This window comes from Lepidothrix coronata, unplaced genomic scaffold (assembly GCF_001604755.1).
Source record: "Lepidothrix coronata isolate B3197 unplaced genomic scaffold, Lepidothrix_coronata-1.0 Scaffold0, whole genome shotgun sequence".
Lineage (NCBI taxonomy): Eukaryota > Metazoa > Chordata > Aves > Passeriformes > Pipridae > Lepidothrix > Lepidothrix coronata.
This window is the reverse complement of record NW_016690180.1, coordinates 1964615-1985058: the sequence shown is the minus strand read 5'-3', so window position 1 is coordinate 1985058 and position 20444 is coordinate 1964615. Positions and strand designations below refer to the sequence as shown.

The 20444-nt window shown below is 37.0% G+C and overlaps 1 long non-coding RNA gene across 1 annotated transcript; it reads right to left on the bottom strand.

The window, feature by feature from the left end:
* Positions 1–380: 380 nt before the first annotated feature.
* LOC108492381 lies at positions 381–6320 on the bottom strand. The gene is made up of 3 exons (XR_001873100.1): positions 6102–6320; positions 4345–4480; positions 381–1211 (listed from the first exon to the last, which is right to left on the bottom strand). It is a non-coding gene; the product is annotated as an uncharacterized LOC108492381 (long non-coding RNA).
* Between the last annotated feature and the right edge of the window lie 14124 nt (positions 6321–20444).

Below are 20444 nucleotides of genomic sequence, written 5' to 3'. Positions count from 1 at the left end.
TAGATTCACAAAACTGGGAATGCATGTAGTTGCTTTCCAAAAACTATATAAGGCAAGGATCTAGACTACAAGGAGTAAATAGGAGAATAAGGTTCTTTGTCATTCATAAAGGACAAATTCAACTTTTGTTCATGTGGATGACAGGAAGCAGAGCTTCAGCTCTGCACCCTTTTCTTTTATGAGTGTAATTGAATATGTTATCTATTTCCACTGTGTCTAGGTATGAAGCTGAAATACAGTACTGCCTCTGCATACAGAAAACCTCCTGGGTGTATTAGTAGTTCCTCTAGATCAAGTGCTGCATGTCACTGCAGTTGAACTCTCTTTATTATGCTGAAAAAAGAGACTGTCTGCATCAGGCAAGAATTTTTTTTTAATTTATTTCAAATTAATATTCATTTACTCCACCAGAGATCTAAAATAAACCAGGAGAAAATAATATTCACTTTCCTTCTAACATTTCCTCATTTATAAATGAGTAATACAAATGAGCATTCTGAAGATGTTCTTTATCCTTATAAACACACACCTCTGTTTAGTGCATTATCAGCCTTTGGAATCATCCATTAAAAAATGACATTTAATCAGATCAGCTAACTCAACTGATTTTTCCAGCTAACAATTGCTTTTATTTACTATATATCATCTTTGCTTTGAATGGGATTTCACTGATTTTCAGAAACCCAGATCACAATCGTTCTGTGACACCTGCACGTGTTCAGACCAACTTGTTCTCTCATGCAATGAATGCCACTGCTAAAGCAAATGATAAAAATAAATGTGCTGGAAGCTGAAAGTCAGTAAATTCAAATCATCCTGAGTTCTTCTGGGCTTCCTTAACTGAAGCCCAGCAACCAGCAATGCATCCAGCAACTCAGGTTGGTGTAGGGATGTCAATTTTGAATAGAATATTTCTTTTTCACTGCAAAGAATCATTAAGTTTTTTGCTACATGGTCAAGGCAACATTTCCACAATTATCTTTAGTTTCAAGGTTTGTATTTCTAATAACATACATGGGAAATAAATGTTTAAGACAAGTGGTTCAACAAGCAGCAAGGAACTTAGTCATTTAGGAAATGGGCATGCTTGAATCTACCATGTCCATCTGAATGGATGTCTTCAGGAGCTTTGTACCACACTGACTTCAGTGACTCCAGCCCACAGCCTCTTAGACTTAGTTGTTTTCAAAGCTGTACTCTCTACATGATTTCTAGAGGGGAAAAAAAAAAGAAAAAAAATGACCACAAATATCAAATAGTGCATTGTGATAAATCAAACTTAAATTTGTTCACCTTTTTAAACATAAAAGGAAAGGGGTTGTCATTTTTGCTCAATTATCCAAGACTAGAGGAATTAAAGCCTGAAAATTTTATAAAATAAAAAAGTAATAAAAATAGAAGTTATTTTACGGTTTATCAGCATGAGCAGGAATATTTTCCATTTAATTATCACTTCTGGAGAGATGAACAAAGCAAAGCTTTCACAAGAAGAAAGTTATCAAGCTGTACACTAGAAGTGAAGAATCTACCTGAGCTCAGGAGAGTATGCTGTGGCTGAACTTGATGACAGAAGAATTCTGCAAGCAACAAATATTCTTGTTTTGAGTTAAATATACTCATGTAACCAGGCCTAATGTTCTGATGGTAAGGTATGTGAGGAATATGGAAGAGAAGTTCAGGAGAAGGATCAATTTTTGCCTCACTAAGCAGAGCACCAAGCCCAGGGTTTTGTTCCCCAGATCTTTATTCTTGACTCAGATATTATTTCTACAGAAATAAATTTGGCTATTTTTTAAGAGTGTAAGAAAAACTAGTTCTGCTGAGGAAAAAAATAAAATGCTAGATGCTAGATAATATTGTGTCCTTGACATTTCATAGATTCGCAGAATTCTTAGGGTTGTAAGGGACCTCTGGAGATCATCTAGTCCAACCCCACTGCCAAGGCAGGGTCACCTAGAGCAGGTTACACAGAAGTGTGTCCAGTTGGGTTTTGAACATCTCCAGAGAGGCCTCCCCGGGCAGCCTGTTCCAGTGCTCTTCACCCTCAATGTAAAGAAGTTCTTCCTCACGTTAAGGTGAAGCTTCTCGTGTTTTAGTTTATGGCCATTGTTCCTTGTCCTGTCGCTGGGCACCACTGAAAAGTCTGGCACCATCCTCTTGACACCCACCTTTGAAGTATTTATATACATCAATGAGATCCATTTAGTGTTCTCTTCTCTACACTAAACAGGTCCAGCTCCCACAGTCTCTCCTCATAAGAGAGCTACTCCAGACCCCCAGTTGTATTTGTGGCCCTCCACTAGACCCTTTCCAGTAGCTCCTTGTCTTTCTTGTACTGAGGAGCCCAGGACTGGACACAGAATGGCCTAGGTACGGCTGAGTAGAGGCAGAGGATCACCCTCTCTACTTGTTGGCTGCACTCTTCCCAATGCACCTCAATTCTCCAGCCTATCAAGGTCCCGCTGAATGGCAGCAACAGTTTCGGGTATATCAGTAACTCCCCCTAGTTTCATATCATCAGCAAACTTGCCGAGGGTACATTCTACCCTTTCATTCAGGTAATTGACAAACAAGTTGAATAAGACTGGACCCAGTATTGATCCCTGGGGAATACCACTGACTATAGGCCTCCAAATGGATTCTACTCCACTGATTACCACACCCTAAGCTTTACCATTCAGGCAGTTCTTGATCCATGTCACTGTCTACTCACCTAACCCACATTTCATGAGCTTACCTACAAGGATATTGTGGGAGACACTGTCAAAAGCCTTGCTGAAGGCGACATAGATAACATCCACTGCTCTCCCCTCATTGACCCATCCTGCTATGTCATCACAGAAGGCTACCAGATCAGCCAAGTATAATTTTCCCTTGGTGAATCCATGATGACTACTCCTGATGACCTTTTTTCTAGATGAGCATATAGTACATGAGGGGCCTCTGGTGGTCTAGTGGTTAGGACTCTCACCGCTGCGACCCGGGTTCGATTCCCAGCCCCCCCGGGCAGATGGAGCTCGTTAGCCCTGTGAGGTAATCCATCTAAGAGAAGGTCACTCTAAACAAACCTACATCCTGAGACCCTCACTGCCACTGTCCAAGCGTGCTTGGCCCCGGCAGATGAACCTCAGGATTAAAGGGTGGGCTCAGTTCAGCGCAAGCTGTGTCTCACCTAAAAAATCCACTGCGCAGGCTCGAAGGGTTAATGACCCTTCCCAAATCTTCGCTCGCGAAGACTGGCCATTAATAATTAAACTAATATAGTACGTGTCAAACTGGCTACTACTGCAGATACCTGCCCTCCACTGTGAGATTGCTCTCTGTTCGCTTCCTGAATAACACTGTTTCTCAACATCTCCTAGTTTTGTTCCATCTGCTGCTCTTTCAAAATGTGAAGTTAAATTTTACAAATCTAAGTATTACCACATAATATTATCTTTAAAAGGTACCTTTTATATGAAAGAAACACAGACACAACAAAAAAACCCCTCTCTTTGGGTGCCTCTAGGGAATCCCAAGTTAGCATGCCAGGAAGCTGACATACTAATCCATGAAAGAAATAAATCTCTTTCGTTCCTGTTGATGAGGATGCATATCACACACCATAGAAACAGGCTTCTTTCACTGCTATGCCAAGTGATGAAAACAGTTTCAAAAAATAAGTATAAGCTGTGGATCCTGAAGCTTGTTCCCATCTACCAGAACTCAGTCCCTTTGTATCACAAGCAGAGGCATGTGAAAAAAGTAAAATGGTGAGCAGGTAATAGTATATAGAAAAGAAACACAAAAAAAGAAACATGAGAGGTGGAACAGAGAGAAAAATGTTGGACAGACCTGAAAAACAATTATATTTTAAAAATGAATTGTAATTGATGAAGGAGACTTTTTATTTCTTCCTTTTTATCTCTGACTTTTGGAAAAAAATATAATCTCATTTCTTGCTTCTCCTCCATCTAAACAGCAGAACAAATGCCTGTAGTCTCAAAACATCTGATACTCTCTGTCTTCAATGTAGACCAGAAGCATTCATTTTTAAAATTAAATGCAATAAGAAGGTATAAAAATTTCAGATGCATTAAAGAGCAAGCTATCATGGACCAGCTACAAAATAAGAACGGGAAGTATGTCTAAAAGTATCAATGAAGAACATTTACTGAGACATTTCAAAATCATGACCTTCTCTTAGAAACTGCCAATTTCCCAGGACCCAAACTTTTCACAGGAAAATTCTACATTCATTAACCTTTCATTGAGTCTCCCGGTTCCAGTAAGAAATTTCTGCTTGACTATCAGAAACAGAATTGGCAACCAGAGGAGCTTTTCCCTAAAAGAAAGGTTACTTACTTCTTCATAAGAGCCTTGGTCAGGGTAGCTGACAGGTACACTCCTTACTGCTCTCACTTGATACAGTATCAAAGAGTTTCACTACATGAGACAACACATCCTCTAATAGGAATAGATACAGTTGTGAGCCTAGAGACTGAAGACAGAAAACAGCCTGTCAGGGAGTACAATTCAATGCACATCTTAATCATTATCTACATGTAAGTGTAGGCCTAGAGTTAGCAATTTACTTGAAACTACTTTGATGCAATGAGCCTGCACAGAGCAGCATCAAGATTCAAATTTGAGCATGAAAACCATACATCCCAAGTGACAGCATCCTGCTTACAGTTACAGAGCTGGCTCCTGGAACATCCTCCACCTACTCTGAGTGCACATCCCCTGTATTTATTTTGTCATTGGGTCCCTGATTTCTTTTAAAGGCAATAATAGAAAAATTGACTACTTTTTGAAAACTTTAATTGCCAGAGAAATATGACATACCAGAAAGACAGCGAATCTGGCCATGGGTAACATTTCTGTATCATATTTACCCGGAAAATATATTACTAATTCTAGTTAAATAATTTATGTCCCTGTATCATGCTACATGTAACAAAAGACCTGGTAAGATATCTACAATACTTACTAATTCTATCAGAAAACAACAGACAATTTAAAGCCTAGCAAACATTTACTGGTTAGGGCTTCATTTTTATAGAAAATACTCTGCAATGTTTACATTCAGTGCCATTAAACCATATATGTCAAGGTGAGAGAAGATTATTTACATTAAAATGTAGTTTTTAAATGAGACCTTGTTCTGTCAGTATGATATCATAGAATCAGAGAATGGTTTGGGTTGGAAGGGACCTTAAAGATCATCTAGTTCCAACCCCCTGCCGTGGGCAAGGACATCTTTTACTAGAGGAGAGGTATCTCTGAAGTTTAAACTGTATAGTATTATTGTGGGCTACATTTCATTCTAGTTAAGAAAACTGAAATTAAAACAATTTAGCATTGCAAATAGTGAATGAGCGCAGTTGAATACTTTAATTTCTCATTTTTTCTTGTAGTGAAGTATGTTATGATTTGATATTATACAGAACTATATACAACAGAACTTCAGACATAGTAAAAGCCTCACTTTTACAGGAGAAAGGACGCACATGCCTTTATACATATATTGATACAGTTGTACCTCTGTTCTTAAAAGTCTTATAATTCCTTGCATGAAGTGGGAATTTTCTTATCCAAGTAGTGAAAAGGAAGATCAATTTACACTGTAAGTAGTGAAAGCAAAGATACAGCAAAGATACATATCTGTTTATTCAGAGATTACAGTTCAAAAGGGGTTTTTTAATTATTTTTTTTATTTTTTAATTATTAAATGATTTCCCCTTCATGACACAGTCAGAACACTGGAGTCAAAAGAAGTCCAGTCTGGGAGAAATTAGACACCCTTTTCTGTTTTCCAGCCCTTCAAACTCTGTTCCTCAGGCACTCTTTCATCGTCGAGGGAAAGGGCAAAGAGGAGGGAAGGAAAAGCAATACTAAGTTTTCTCTTTACATTTTCACAGAAAATCAGCCACCATTTACATCAGAGGAGACTCTGATCTTTGCAGAATGGTGTATGGGACAAGAGAACGTCATATGCAAGTTCTTCACTCATATGTAAGTGCAAGCCCATTGACTTCAGACAAGGTGCTGCATTTGAAGCAAAAGGATTTTTCAAGTAATTCAAAAGGCACACAGCATATGTTGGTATTTCTGCTCACCTCCAGAAGGAATATTTTCCCTTTTTAGTGTAGTTGCACAGCATGAAATAAGTCTTCTTTGCACTGTTCTGCAGAGATGCACTATTTTCAGCTTACATAAACCAGGACTTCTTGTACTCTTGACTGTGTGTGCCCTAACAGCCTTTCATGTCTAAGGTTTAAGTACTGTAAGAGCAAGGTAGGTATGGTTGATTGAAAATGAAAGAATGTTCAGTTATTTAAAAATTACACACCTTGTACTTCTGTTAAAAAAAAAAGAAAAAAAAGAAAAAAAATGTTTTAAGGCACTTCTACTTGCAGTATGGGTAAAAATCTTTTCAAATTATTCCAAAAACACCCTATCTTTACTCCTTATTCTTAAATTCTCAAGTGCATATGAAAGCACCTTTTATCTTTTTCACCTCCCATTGAAAAATAAAAAAAAATGGAGAGGGTGAAAGACAAAGAACACTATACTATTTTGTTTTTACATTCACAAAAGTGGTCCTTTTTTAAGAAATCTGCTTTCAAGTATTCACCCTAAGAATTGCTACCCATTCTAGTTATTACCCAGAATTTATGTCACACACTTTTTTTAAAGTGACATTTGGGTGTACTCATAGATGAAAACTTCACCTTGCCATTCCACTATTTAGAAAAGATTCCACTACTTCGAAAAGATTACAGTCCAGCATATTATATGATTAGTCTACAAAGAACCAAACTGTCTGGACATTTTTGGACACTTGAAGATAAAGTGGTTTATTCACATTCAATTTATGATGTTTGTCTGTGGCAGCTGCCACCTTTTCAGAGGATTCAGTAAGGTACCAATATTTTCAGACCATCCAATCCAATACAGAAAATCAGTTGAGCAAATAAATATTTCTTCTTGTTCTCACAAGTCTTTTTTTTCGGTGTTACATTTTTTTAAATGTTAAAAACTTTTATTAACACAAAATCTAAACTTTAATACCTAAACTAGGTAATAATCTGAGAACCTGTGGTGATTATGGCAGAAGTATTACGACTAAGACAAAGTATAAGGATTAATTCAATTCCCATCATATTACACAGTCCCCAACATGAAAGATTTATAAGGATGCATTATGTATAAATCTGTCCATATTCATAAACATCCATACCATTCTGTAAACTATTGTTACATATTCTTTGTTTATTTGAAGTTTAACAGGTCTATCAGAGGGTACAGATATTGCTGGTTTGTTTCTTTTTTACTACCTTTTCCATCAGAAATAAAATAGAAAAAAAAATCAAAAAACAACGAAATACAGGGTCTGTAACATTCCAGGAATAAGCAAAACCATTGAATAACATTATCTTTTATACAACGGGATTCCTTGAGGCTTTTCAACATTAAAAAAAAAATCACTACTTTTCTAGTCAAATGATGGAATATTCATCATGGCAACAACTGCATTCTATTACATAGAGAGCAGCATATGGTAAGTATTTAGACAAGATATTCAGCCAGATGCACACTAACATTCACTAATAAAGGCTAAATTAACACAGCATCTGCTGAGAGCATTGCCCAGCATGCCAGGCTTATGCCAGGCAGATTATGAAATAGTACTGCAGGATTCAAGCTAATCTATGATCTATCCAGCCATGTATTGGTCCCAGCTTTCAAAACAGCAGTAAGTTGAAACAGCACATACTACCAAGGATCAGAGAGCAGCTTAAAAGCTGCTGTGGTCTGATGTCACAGGCAAGGAATGTACTCAAGATCCAAATCTGCACTAGCAAAGCAACTAAAACCAGGGTATGGCACAGCTCACCGTGAAAGTTATTTCTCTTCTATAAATGAAAAGGATGTTGATAATTAAGGCTTGACTAGATAGTTCAAATTTTCTACAACAAAAACATACACAAAAATGTAAAAATGTTGAAGGAAGATTGATGAGAATTTTTTTTAATGGAAGACAGGAAGAATGATCTTTTGATACTGACAGCCTCAGAAAAACATCACTTGATTCAAGATAGTAAACAGAGTGCCCTGGCCTATAATGATTTTTACTAATTTTTTTGTAAAAATTTAAACATCAAATGATTTCTTAGTTCATAAATATATCCTAAACATCATCTCTGCTAGAGAGATGAGTTCATCCATCTTTCTGTTTTCAAATTTAGGACTTGTATGAGATTGTATGTGCTATTAAAAATTGTCGCTAAAATATTTCTTGCCCTTCACTATTGCTCTGCTTTTCATTTGTCCTGATCTGATTTAAAGGAAAACAATTCAATCATGAGATATCACAGGTTGAAAGGAACCACAAGATGTCTGTATGCCAACAACCTGCTCAGAGCAGGGATAGCTATGGGATCGAGTTAGGATACTCAGGGCCTTATCTAGTCTGGTCTTGAAAATCTCCAAGAATGGAGACAGCACAAACTGCTCCACTACATGACTATCCTCTTGGCGAAAAAGTTTCTCTTCTCTTGTAGTACTTTATGTCTGCTGCCTCCTGTCCTCACACATGATGAAGATTCTAACTCCATCTTCTTGATAACCTCTCCATGGGTACTTTGTGGCTGCTGTTAGGTACTCCCAAAGCCATCTCTTCTCTGAGCTGAGTGAGTCCCCATCCCTCAGCCTCTCTTCATGGGGCAAATTCTCTTATCACCATCTGTCCCAGTGGCCCCTTGCTGAATTCACTCACATTTTGGGTCTCTCATGCTCTATGGCCCAAAACTGGATGCAGTATGTTTTAATGACCACCATGTAAAAGGGGGTAATCCCTTCCCTCCAGATGCTGGCCATGATCCTTATGCAGCCCAGGAGGTTGCTGGCTTTGTCTGCAACCAGTGTAGATGCAGGCTGATATTCAGCTCACTGCACTGGAGCCTTTTGCATACAGCAGCTCCCCAGCATGGCAGTCCTCAAGCTGTAGCACCACAAGGGACTTTTTCTTACCAGACTTTTGCATCTGTTCTTATTGAATTTCATGAGATTACTGGTTGCCTGTTCTTATAGCTTTTCTAGGTCCTTCTGGATGATAGTGTTGCCCATGGTCATATCAACTGCTGACCCCAATTCACTGCTATCTGCATAGTTCATAAGTGTGCACTACAGCACTTCCTTCATTCACTGAGATGTTAAACAGAACAAATAATAGTATAAACCCGTTCAGTATTCGACCTCCAGGTAGAGTGCAACCTGTTGACCACCACATTCTGGGTCCACTCATCCAGAATTTTGTCTACCTGGTTAACTACATTTTATCCACTCATAAAGACCATAATTTCCTAACACACATACAAGAATATTGCAGAAGACAATATCAAAAGCCATGGTGACATAAATGACATTCACTGCTTTCTCCTCATTCATTAAGCCAGTCATTTCAATCTAGAAGGCAATGAGACTCATCAGACATTATGTGCATTGACTTTCATAGCATCAATATAGGCAAGATTTGTAAATTCCTCCTCTGTAGCATCTTCTTATCTCCTCTGTATTATTATTTAGTCACAAAGATCTCCTGATAAATCTAAATTTTTGCTTCAGTACTAGGATGGAATCATTCTTGAGTTTGAAGGAAAAAGCCTTTAAAGGTCTCCTATCTTTCCCTAAATCCTCTGTGTTTCAGAATTGACTCCCCCATGGGATTTCACCTACCATGCCCCTGATTAAGCTAAAGTCTGTTCTCCTGACATCCAGGGTCAATACTCTGATACCTTTCTTCCTCATACCCCTCAGGATCTTGTACTCCACAGCCAAGGCTACCACCGATTAACACATTTCTGACAGGTTCTTTCCTATTAGTGAATACGACATTGAGATATGCATCAACTCTGGGTGGTGCAGGAGGTACCAGGAGCAAAAAGATGCCTCAGTAGCATCCTCAGTCCCCTGCATGTTCCCTATCCTGTGAACCACCCTGTGAACTGTCAAGTACCTCTTTGCAGGACATGCTTAAGCAATTTCAGGTCGTGGCAGTCATCAGACCTGGGCAAAGAGTAAACAAGCCACACATAGGATGAGTCCCTTCTTGCAAGCCTACAATCATAATGCTTTCCAAGAATAAGTGGCTTAGCTCATGAACACTGTCCACTTCACGCTCACAGCAAGACCACTTCACTGAAATACAGGTGGAGGCTGTACCACTATGTCAGGTAGAAGGGCTTTGAAGTTTGCAAGAGTATTCTTAGTAGATGTCACAGAGCCACTGGTTTAGCTTCTCTGCACATAGATTAGCTTGACACTATAAAACTGCATCTTTGTAAAATGACATGTAAAAGAACAGAAGTGGATGAGCCTTTGTATTTCTTGTGTTTGAAAACTGCAGATTACTTTCCGGGAAGAGATCAAGAGAAATTCAGTGAATGGTCAGTTACTTATCTAGTCATCTGTCCAAGTTTATAATAATAGATGCAACTTGCAGCTCTTTCCCTTTGCCAAATTTAATTTAAAAAGTAATAAAAATAATAAAAATGAAAATAAGTAATAAAAATAAGTAATTTAAGTCTGCTACTGTGATCTTGAGTATCTTGTAGTCTTGGCTTCCCCTACTGTCCCACTGCCAACTCTTGAAAACTGTTACCTTTGGGAAGCACCTCCATGGGTTGTGCTTTTCAGCAGATATCCAAGTTTTGTTTCCATTAACTAGCTAGCTACATTTCCCAAAACACACACATTTTGCTTCCAAACACTTCTATTCTTAATGTTAATTCTCTATGGCTTCTCTCAAAGAAAGTAAACACAAATCCACCACCACATCTCACTAAAGTCCCAGTTTGCATGCTGATTTTGCAGATAGTCACCACAGAGCTCTGTTCTGCACAGATTTACTTTTTTGTTTATGTGTGTGGTTTCCAGCTATCTGCATTCCTGTTCACAAAATAAAGAAAAACAAATATATGATTCTCAGAGACTTCAAGGGTCACAAAAAAGGACAGGATTTTCACTTAGGGAAGGAGAGAATAGTCAGTGTTAAAAGAGGAATATTGTTAAAAATATATTAGAAGTTTTGTGCTAGGAAATTGTGTAGGGGTAAGAGAAAACTATTAAAGAATGAAAGATTTTAAATTTGAATTTCAATTGCTAACTTCTACTGTATGCATTATAATTTCAACTAAACAAAGAAATGAGAAGACATAGGAAGTCATGAGAATACATAGAAACAGTTTGAGCAGAGGTCCCGGTTTAAGTCTTGAAGCCTAATTTCATACTATAGAAGTTGAACTTTGCACAAGTTATCTGAAATGCAGCTATTTTTCAATAGTGTAAATGGCAGATCAAACTCATGCTGATAAATTCCATGCTTTGGGATATGATCTAATTTACAATGAATTGGTTAATTCAAAAGAAATTCCAATATATAGTCAGCAAAAAGAAATAATAATTATGAGGTATCACAGCAATCTGTCTCATAAAGGTTGGATTCTGCTGTGAATAAAAATACACAAAACTATTCTTTGAGCTGGAATGGAAATGCAAAATAGTATGGTTTGAATCAAAAACAGAAATAGTAAATTGAGAAAAACTCCAAAAATCTGCAAGGAACTCTTTATTGACTTATCCCTAAAGTAGCAAAAAATCCATTATTCACAGTACTTGCTGGGAATAATCTCTCTTGGCTCTATGAAATGCCTGAGAACTTCTTTGCCAGGAAGCACACAGGCTCCCATAATGTCTCTGGGGTTCTGCTGCTGGAGAAACAGTAGCTTAAATAGGGACCTTTCTGTTTGAAAAAGAAGAGTTTTTATTAGATTCTGAAGGAAAAGATTTGGTTCATTCCTGAGAGACTTGTTTGTCTGGGGGAAGCAAATGAACTATTTATGGCTTCCCTGGTAAGAAAAGGAAAAACTTATTTCCTGAGCACTCTCTCTCTCTTGACTTAATAAATACTTTGAACTTCTAGGCATTGTACTAGTCTTTTGTGCAACTCAGACATGAAAGAAAATATAATCATAGTTTGAACAATATGTATTGGGGGTTTTCTATATTACATTTTCAGTTATTTTAATCTCATAAACAACAGCTTTTAGACAGAAGTATTCTGGTTAACATGATGTTTACTCTATGCTCCAGTGTCAATGCGAACTACTTATACAAGTGACCTTTAATGTTGCACTTTATTATACTGTACGTAAAAAAACCCTCTGAATGTTCTTAAAACAATTACTGAAATTTTTACTTTCTAGTACCAAACAGAATCTGACTGAAATTTTTACTTTCTGTTACCAAACAGAAAATGAATCAATTTGATTGTATTCATACAGTGCCTAGAGATGTAGATCAATTATATACTTTCATCAAAAGTTGCACTTTATGATCAATCATCAAGATTATTATAGAAACAACATGATACTTCTTTACAATGGTTATTACCACATTAAAAGAGCCAAAAAATTTACATAAATGTATATGAAATAGTAATAGGTGTAAAAAAATAAACAACTTCTAACTACAACACCCTTGACAATTATTTCTATGTATTTAGGGTTTCTTTTCCTAGTCACCATGTACAACTTGAAAGAATTTATTTTCCAATCAGCTTTAATGTATAGCATTTCCTGGGCTCATGTCTGCTTCTAGAACAGTGAAGCCAGAAGGACCAGGTTTATGACACATATGAAATTAGCACATATGAAATTAAATATCCTCTCTTTCCTGACAATGCACTGTTCTACTTGAAAATATATTTGCACTTTAAATTCTATTTTGCATTAACAAGTGGTAAAGTTGGTATGCTCAACAATATTCTCAGATGATGACCACAGAAGGAGCTGAGATTTTTTTTAGGATGTCCAGCCTTTTGTTTGTAGCAATCTCCTTCTTGGAAGTTTCTGATTCAGCAAGTGACAGTGGAATACACCAAACACATGTTTTTGGTTCTCTTCAGTGTAAGGATAGTCAGACAACAGAAAGTTAATCAAGCTAGCTAGTTGATGCTGCATGGACACAGGTGAGAACCTGCACATATACTCTGCAGTTTAGCCACGTAGGACTCTTCTTCCAGCATTTTCAGCCCTTTCCTTTATAACAATCTGTCCAAAGTTTCACTCGTTATCCAGCATAGAATTGAGAACTGAAGTTCAATATCCCAATTTCACATATAAAGAGGTAATTCAATTTCTTGTGACTATTCATATAAGACTGACATAAAGCAAGGAACAAACATAACCTGTATGTTGAAGAAGCTCAGTTCCAAAAATCATGGCTTCTTACTTCCAGAAGTCTTTTTCTTTCATAGTATTAAAGGGCAAAATTGAACCAAAGTTCTCACCTCACAGTAATATTAATACAAAAATATACTGTACTGGGTCTGGCTCAGATGAAGAGCATTTTCTTCATGGTATTTGTGTAGTTCTGTGTTTTTGGTTTGTGACTGAAACAGTGTTGATAACATACAGGCATTTCGACTATTGTTGAGCAGTCCTTGTAACCATTACACATACGCAAAATCCTTAGGCTCTGATAGAAGGCTCATGGCCCAAAACATCTTGGAATCTGCCATGACAGCTAGTGTGCTTTTAAAAAAACAGTGATAACTGTAACAAATTTTCTCTTTGAGAAATATCCTGAAATCATTCAGATAGAATGCTAGTTCCATCACCAGTTCATTCCTTAAATGACAAAACAATACTGACCTTTCTATCATTAGAACAGAAGCATGGAAAAAGAAAACCTAAAAAGATTACATATTAATTTAGTATTTCTCTTTCTCCAAAGTAGTAAAGATTAATCAGCTTATTCTTTCTGCATATGTATTCTCATGAATAATGATGAAATATTTGATATTGTGATTCACCCATAACAAGAGGATGTATTAACTAGTGGATTAGTTTTAACTTCGAAAGGTTATCAAGTGACTATATGTGTTTCAAAAAATTATGATATATCAAAAGTCTCTTTCAAGTTGTTTGAAATATCATAGTTTTACAGAAACAAGATATTTACTTCTCTCCTTTTAAGATAACTTCGTTAAGGAAATGATTTGTGAGCTGGCCAGTATTATATGACCTAATAAATTCACAGTTTTGACTAGCAAGATAAATTACACGGGAAGAAGGACTTAGAATTATAAATATGATTTCAACTCCCCCAAGAAAATGTTTCTTTTTAATTTAGCTAAGAAGTGACACCCCTCTTCCTCCAACCCAGTTCAATTAACTAAGTAATTTGCAGTGCATTATCTAACAGAAGTTTTTAGAACCTTTGCTGTTTCTACTGTCTGACTCATACAATTTATCATATTGTGCATTTTGTAGGCTGTTTGAGACATGAAACATAATAGAAGATGCAACTTATATCAGCTGAAATACACCAAAGTAGTACTCTTGTCAGCTACATTAAGAAAATTATCAAGAAAAAGATAAGAGATTTAGAACTTTTATCTCTGTCACATTTGGTGACTCAACTGCTGCAAGTAGTCTTCACAGAATCACAGAATATGCCGAGTTGGAAGGGACCCACAAGGATCATCGAGTCGATCTCCTGGCCCTTCACAGGACCATCCCCAAGAATCACACCATGTACTCGAGAGTATCATCCACACACTTCTTGAACTCTGTCAGGCTTTGGTGCCTAAGCACTCAGTAAATATTTGAGGGGATTGTTGCTTAAAAATCACCAGGTAATTATTAATATAGATAAGATATAGAGTAGGTCTTTAATAAAGGCCTTCTGGCGCAGTGAGTACAAAGGCACACGCCCGTGTCCAGAGGTTCCACAATTTATGGTCTGATCTGAGAACTATTCACCCTCAGATCCTCCCCAGATCTGGCCCCCGGTGCGCCTCACTGGAATTGAGTCAGAGGTCCCAAGACCCCTTTCTTCCTCATTTTCCTCTTCTTCATGGCACCTACTGTCTTTGGAGCTTCTCCAAGGTTCCAGGCTTGAAGGTTGCTTTGACTATGATGGTATCTTGTTGTCCCAGCCTGGGGTGCACATGTTCTTAAACAAGATGTATTTACTATAGTCCTGCCTTGAAAGGAGTCTAAACAAACCTAAAGAATTTAGAAAATTTGATATGAAGTGGGGAATAGGGTTTGGTAAGTTTTAACTACTATTGTAAAGTGTGATAAACTACACAACTACACTAAAAACCCATATTTACTACACGGCTACATTAAAATCTACAAAAAGCTAAAAAATCCTAAAATTCCTAAGGCATTAGAATAAAAAATAAAGCGCAAGATCTGGTAACAAAATATGTCTTTATCAACATTTTTTATTTCACATATACTCTGCTTAACAAGTACTTACGTTACGAGTCCATGGTTGTTTGGGAGTTACTATCAGGTAACTTATATTCCCATTTCAGATTTTGTATGGACAATAACATTTAGACACAATGGTGTCTTTCTTTTTCTGCAGTAAAGTCTTGTGTTCATATCACACCAATCGGAGGAGAAAGAACATGACATAAGCAGAAGGTAGCACTACCAAAGCTTGCGTAATCCTGAAATGAAAAAATTTAACTAAATTGCATTTTTCACATTTGGATATATCACACATCAAAATCAAAGGACTTGAACAGAATAAAACATTACTCTATCAGCTGCACCTAAAGCAATGATTTTGGTGGTTTTCCCACAATTACATTGGCCAACAAATCTGATGTCTAATTCTTTTGGTGACGTTTAGCTTAGTTTTTCGGAAACAATTTTAGCATTGCTTAAGGTAAACATTTTATAGTTCAGCGATCTGCCCTGTATGATCACTTTAGTTTCTTTTAATTATATCACAATCTTCAGTGATTTTTTTCCCCAGAAAAAAATCTTATTTTTAACTTTGAACCATCTAGATTTTTGCTTAATACATCAGTCCTAAAATTACATTCTTATATCTTTACTGCATCCAGTACAGGAGCTGCTGAAATGATGCTCTATACCTCATATAGCTAGATGAAAAGTAAAGGATGCAATTTGAATCACAGCCCAGGAGTTTCATTACTTGCCTGAATATCCAGATATCTGCTAACTATTGCTATTAAGACTTGGAATATGTCTGAGGAAGGTGTTACTGGATGAGGTTTTGACTCTTGCTCTAAAGAAGGTTAGAATCAGAGTATCAGGAAGGTCAGTTCCTAACTTAAGCACTTATGAAGAGAGAAACAATTTCTTCATTTTAGACACTTTTATGAGCATCTGCTGAAAAGAGTGAATTGGATACAAAAGGATAAGAATAACTGTACTCTGGCAGCAGAGCACCAATAATATCCATTAAATTGGTATGACAAATAGGTGAGACCTTATTTGTAAGACTTAAAAATAGTCACATGTAAACAAAAGCTCCACTGGGCATGTTTTTTTTCTCCTAGTTCATAAGAAAAAGACCCTGATATAGACCCTTGAGGCAAACTACATATAAAAGCTACAGCAGGTTCCTGAAATGCATAGAACTTGAAATAGGGGTGGGGCAAAGTGGTGTCTATGAATTATTCAAACCGTTTTCTTAGGGAAAGTGATCCTACAGAGGATGATTCTATAGAACACAGTTTGTCTTAGTTTGTCTGAAACTTAGTTGAAAAATATTGAAATAACTCAAACTTTTCTGGTTAGGTAGCAGCTATGGCTCTGAAAAATTTTTATTCTTAAAATGCAACTCAGCATATCAAACATGAGATTACTTATTTTTATATTTCCATTAATCTCACTCAACTCAATTTTCTGTCAACAAAGCAGAATGTGTAGTTTTCCTTAACTAATTTGCCTACAGCTCAGCTTTTATTCAAAGGAAAGCAAGGAGATAGAGAATAGAGGTGATAGTAAAGATACCAGTATTGCTAAATGAAAGGTTCAAAAAGTTATGTACTTAGATCTCAGGTGATGTCTTCAGACTTCTAGAAAAACATTGTTACTTTAAAAAAATTGTGGTAATCTAATTAATGATCTAATGAATGGTCTTATCAAAAATAAGAAGCAGCACTAAAATTTCTTAGGAAGCTTTCACTTTGCATGACATTTCCACACTCTCAGAGCGATTAGAGTGTTTTCCACTCAAATACATCCGGAAGTAATTAATTAAAATCCAGCTATAATAACTGTGTACTTTATCAATTAATCCAAAATTATTTTTTTGTATCCAGGTATTGTATTTTTTTCAGAGGAAATACTGAACTACATTGATTTATTTTTATGAAGTAGAGGAATTCTGATCCTCCAATTTTAATTTCTTTATATATAACATTCCTAAGTCTTCACTTTCTACTTTGATCTAAAAATAGCATTTCCAAAGTTAGCTAAGATAAACATGAGTAACGATGAATACAGTAATGAAGCCATTGAATTTAATTAAAGAGTTAAACAATACCAAACCAAAGAGGATAATAAAATGTCCTTTTAATAATTTTAAATGGTTATTGGGATCTTAAGTAAATACCAAACTGTTGGTGAGATGACTCTGTGAACCAGAAATAAATGCCACAAAACCAGAGCACTGAGTAGTTATTCAGTGAGATATTTCAAGAATGGCCAATGTATCTTGAACTCTGCTCCATGTAATCCTGTGTTGCACTTCAAAGCAGAGATCTAAAGCGCTGGGATTACTCTTGTCTGAATTGTGATAGGATGTGAGGCTGAGTAAAAAAAATATCTACGTATATGTCATATTTATAGCAAAAAAGAAGTAAGTTTCCATCTCTTTGTTCTGGTAACATGGGATTTGTTAGGCATTTCAGCAAGGAAAAAAAGTTTATCTCTAGGGTTCAGAAAGATAAATTAGAACTAGAATAATTTACCTTTTTTTTTTTGTCCTCCTTAACTAGAGGCAAGATGTTGACTAAAGTCCCAGAGGCTAGGAGCAACTTCAAACATTGCTTACTTAATTGAAGAAGGTCTGATGGAAAGACATTTGGAAAATATAAAGGCGTATATAAATACACTTTATAAAGTATTTTGACTACTGTGCAGTAATATACTACAAAGATAATGAGTTAATTTTCTGTTTGTTGGTGTACCATTACTATATCAAAACCATGATGAGACATAGACATGTTGTAGTTGGAAATTGAAATATAATGTCCAGGGCACTTAATTTACAGCAACGATGCAAATTTTTCCTTTGAAATTTGTCTGGTCACCTCATTCACCTATTAATCACTAACAGTATTTTCAAGAATGTTTGTGTTCACATTTTTTTAAATTTGCTTGTTGTGATATTAATGTTAAAATTGATCAACTGACCAGACTGTTTTTCCAAAACATTGACTTGAAAATAAAATTCAGCATGGATTCCCCAAGGCCAAATTGTACCTGACAAAGCCAATTGCCTTTTATGACAAAGTAACCTGCTTGACTGATATGGGGCAAGCAGTGGACACTGCCTACCTGGGTATCTCTGAGGCTCTGATATGATTTCCCACAGCCTCCTCCTACAGAAACTGATGTGTGATGGTCTGGACAAGTGGTCCATGTGGTGGGTGGGCAATTGGCTGACCGGTCACACCCAAAGGTTGATGTAAATAGTTCCCTTTCAAACTGGCAACTGTCACGAGTGGAGTCCCTCAGGGATTGATACTGGGCCCAAAGCTATTAATTTGGATGATGGTATCAAGGGTACCTTGATGAAGTTTGTCAGTGATACCAAACTGAGTGGAGAAATGGAAGGGAGAGTCACCCTGCAGGAGGACCTGGACAGGCTGAAAGAGTAGGCTAACAAGACAAGGACAAGTGTAAGGTCCTGAACATGGGAAAACTTGTCCACAAGGACAAGTGTAAGGTCCTGAACACGAGAAAACAAAACCCAGGAGATTTTAAGATTCGGCTGGACTGAGTGCTAAGGTCATCTTGTCTAGACGGTGCTTTTGTCAATAAAGATTGGACAAGATGATCCTTGAGGTCCCTTCAAACTGGGGTTTCTATGATACTATAATTCTATGATTCATTGAAACCAATCAAAAATATGATTTGGATTTTTAGGTGTGGGGGAAAAATAATCACTCTTTCATACTGTGGACTGCAACCAACAATTATATGGGTAAAGCAATGAGAATATATGTATTGCCACATAGGAACATGTTCATGCAGACGCTTCCATATTGCCCCCCAAATTTTATGTATGCTAGAGTTAAAGAAATTAATTTAAAAATTTACCGGCTTACTGTGTTTTGGAAAATGTTATGAGTGTATGAAATACAGGTAAGCTTAAAAACTTAATATGGGATGATCTTTGCAACAGAAAGTCAAACCTAGGTTCTCCTTTCAAATGTAGGTTTAACAAGTCTGTATACTGTAAAGAGTGAGTTGAATGAGAAAGACTTGACACTTGTGATCCCCAGGGAACATGTACTTGATATAAATATGAAAAGAAGCTATATTTCACCCTGACAGGGTGTTTTATTTGAAAGCATCAATTTGTGAAATATTGGCATAATTCTGTCATCTTGGGAGTCAGACTTTCCATCTGCAACAGTACTGGGCTTACAAAAAATGTAAGGCCCTGTTCAAGCAGGAAATAACAACTCCTTACAGGTATCACCAAATCTAGAAAAGCTAAGAGAAGACTGATCCATGACTTACTCTACTGGAAGAGAGGAAAGAAGGAAAGAGAAAACAAGGTAGAAGTGGACCATTGGCAGCTTCTAGACATGACAGCAAAGGTGAATGGAAATATCTGTTCCCAATCTCTCCTGGCTTGCTTCACACCTTCCTGAAGGACATGAATGAAAACACTTGGCAACTCAAATTCTTTCATATGTTTCTGGTACATTTTTCTCATTCTCTGGCCATTTAGATAGTTGCCTCCTACTTCAAGCATTTTCTTGTTTGAAGCCAGATTTCCTTTCTCCCCTGGGTTCATCTCATCTCTTTTCATCCAGTCTCAGCTGCCCTAGGACTACGACTTGATCTTCTACTTCTAACTGAAGTAAATCTTTTGCAGTCCCCATCTGTGACATATTTTTCCAGCCAGACTTGGCCTTCCCTTAATTGCTATTCCTAATACTTGGCTCTAGTCAGGAACTTTTTGGATTAGTATTTCCCTACACACTCACGTACACAACCATTACACATCTTTCTTCCCTACATGGGCAACCCTAGATCACAGGAGTGATTTTCTCCTGTTTTTCAGTATATTCCACTGACAAATTTCCTGCCCATTTCTGTTCCACAGAACTTCACACTATGTAGCTTTGGTCTCCTCTGACCTGTCAGGCAATTTCTGCTTTCTCTGGGCCCCAGTTTTCTGTCCTATTGTGACATTCCACTGCAGCACAGCCCTCAGATTGTTGTGTGTTCAGTCTCTCTTCAAAGGTGGCCCACGTCTGGGATATTCGAGAGGCACTCAGGATAGTGGTGAACCAGCACAGACACTGAGAAATGGCTCTTCAGAGTTATCAGCTACTAAACCCACTGCAGATCATATACAAACCATGGTAATTTGAAAGCCAA